Below are 2,723 nucleotides of genomic sequence, written 5' to 3'. Positions count from 1 at the left end.
AGCCTCTTCAAAAACCCAGACACCAATGCAACTGGTTTCATGCTTTAGCTTCCTAGATTCAGCAGCCCAATTTGGATCTCTGACCTGGTTTCAAATTGTTTACACTGGTCATGACCTGACACTCACAGCCTTGGGACACAGCTTCTGGCATTTTCCCATTACTCCACCCACTCGAAGGCAGGACCAAGTCTGTCAAGGAAGAACGTCAAACCTTCAGAGCTTGGGAGAATGTCTAGAAATCACAGTGACCCAGTAAGTGTTTAAAGACTAAAGTCATTCTACAATCCTCTAACATTTCCTGAACACCGACAGTGTTCAAGTTGTTTGCTGAGAACAGGGATATTAAAAACTCGTAAGATGTGGCAACTGCAGTCAAGAAGATAGTGAATGGAGGTTCTCTTATGCAGTTTTATATGCAGTGCCATGGATCACATATGACAAGAGCACATCACAGATTGGAAATAAAGGGTAATATAGAAAAGATTTCTCAGAGCACATGGCCCTGTTCACTTTTGGTGGCTAGATCAACAGGGTTTTGTGATTACTTCAATGTTGGGAAGTGAAAGGGGTCTACAAGGACTTAGGGAATAGTGTTTGATGAAGTCACTCACTGAGATAAGGAATACAGAAGGATGTGCTGATCTTTGGGCCACGCTGACTAACTCATTTTGGGGCATGTTGAATTTGAGACACACCTGGATCTACGTCCAATACACAACTGTATGCAAATCTACAGTTTAGAAAACTCAGAGAACTGGAGTTGTAGATTTGGAAGTTGGTTTATACAGCCTCAAAAGTAACCCAATTGGAACTCTGCTCTGTGTTATGTGCCAGCCTGAATGGGAGGGGAGTTTGGGGGAGAATGGATACATGTATGTGTATAGCCGAGCTTCTTTGCTGTTCACCTGAAACTATCACAACATTGTTAATCAGCTATACTCCATAACAAAATGAAAAGTTTTTTGTTTTTTTTTTTTTTTTTAAGTGAACAAATTTTCTTGGGGGATAACAGAATGGTGAGAAGAAAGCAAGAGTGAGACTCTGGGGACTGTCCACATAGAAGGGCTGGGCAGAGGAAGAAGAAATCATTAGGGAATGCAGAAGAGCAACCTGCAATTAAAAAAAACAAACAGAAAAACCCTGGGAGGGTAGTTGTGGTGTACATTGCTGGTTTTCTAACAAGTATCAATTGCCCGCTCTCGGTCTTTACATAACTCCTCCCCCGTGAAGTCTCTGGGCCTCTAGGGAGGCTAAGGGTTGACACAACCAGTATAAAGATATCCCACCGACTTTGCTGGGGACTGTGAGGGGCAAGTAACCCAGTGAGATTCAGGAAAAGTTTGATGAGGTAGATGAAGGTGGTCAAAAGATACAAATTTTTAATTATAAGATAAATAAGTCCCAGGTATATAAGGTGGGCTTCCCAGATGGCACTAGAGGTAAAAAAAAAAAAAAAAAAGAAGACTCTCCTGCCAATGCAGGAGACATAAGAGACAAGGGTTCAATTCTTGGGTCCCTGGAAGGACATGGCAACCCACCCCAGTATTCTTGCCTGGAGAATCCCAAGGACAGAGGAGCCTACAATCCATAGGGTCACAAAGAGTCAGACATGACTAACATGACTTAGCATGCAGCACACACAGGGATGTAATTTACAGGATGGTGACTATAGTCAACAATGTTGTTGTTTTAGTTGCTAAGTCATGTCTGACTTTTTGCAACTCCGTGGACTGGGAAGTTCCATAGTCAACAATACTCTGCTGTATATTAGAAAGTTGCTAAGAGAGTAGATATCAAAAGTTTCTTATCCCAAGAAAAAAATTAACTATGTGAAGTGATGGGTATTAAGTAAACTTATTGTGATAATTATTTTGCAGTATATACATATATGAAATTATTATCTTATACACATTAAACTTACACAATGTTATATGCCAACTGTATTTTAATAAAACTAGGAAGGGCTTCCCTGGTGGCTTAGTTGGTAAAGAATCCACCTGCAATGAGGGAGACCACCTGCAACACAAGAGACACGGGTTCAATCACTGGGTCAGGAAGATCCCCTGAAGAAGGAAATGGCAACCCACCCCAGTATTCTTGCCTGGGAAATCCTAGGGACAGAGGAGCCTGGGGGGCTACAGTCCATGGGGCTGCAAGAGTCGGACATGAATGAGAGATTAAACCACCACAAAACTAGAAAAAAAAAAGCACTTCCCCAGTGGTTCAGTGGTAAAGAATCCACCTTGGATGCAGGAGACTGGATTTGATCCCTGGGTCGGGAAGATCCCCTGGAAAAGGAAATGGCAGCCCACTCCAATATTCTTGCCTGGGAAATCCCATGGACAAAGGAGCCTGGCAGGCTACAGTCCCTGGTGTCACAAAAGAGTCTGAGGTGAGTTAGCGACTAAACAGTAACAATAACAAGGAAAAATACATTTTAAAAGAAAGTTTAATGGAATGCTAGACATACTTTTCATTAGCCTCTTTGAAGAACTTTCTGAAGTAACGCCCTCTCTTCTTCCATATGGGCTTTGAGGCTTGCTCCAGCCCCTCTCCATGCCAACCTGAGAAGGAAACCAACTGAAGGAAGCCAACCAGCCAGGAGAATCACAGAGATATGGAGCTGCAGCCAATCCTGACCTTTGCTCTCCCTCTAGACTTATATTCCTGAGACCTATGAAGTTTCTTATAGCTTAAACCAGTTTGGGTTGAGTTTTCTGTTA

This window comes from Giraffa tippelskirchi, chromosome 12 (assembly GCF_054371585.1).
Source record: "Giraffa tippelskirchi isolate mGirTip1 chromosome 12, T2T-mGirTip1v1.2.pri, whole genome shotgun sequence".
Lineage (NCBI taxonomy): Eukaryota > Metazoa > Chordata > Mammalia > Artiodactyla > Giraffidae > Giraffa > Giraffa tippelskirchi.
The sequence above is the reverse complement of the archived record's forward strand: the minus strand, read 5'-3'. Positions refer to the sequence as shown.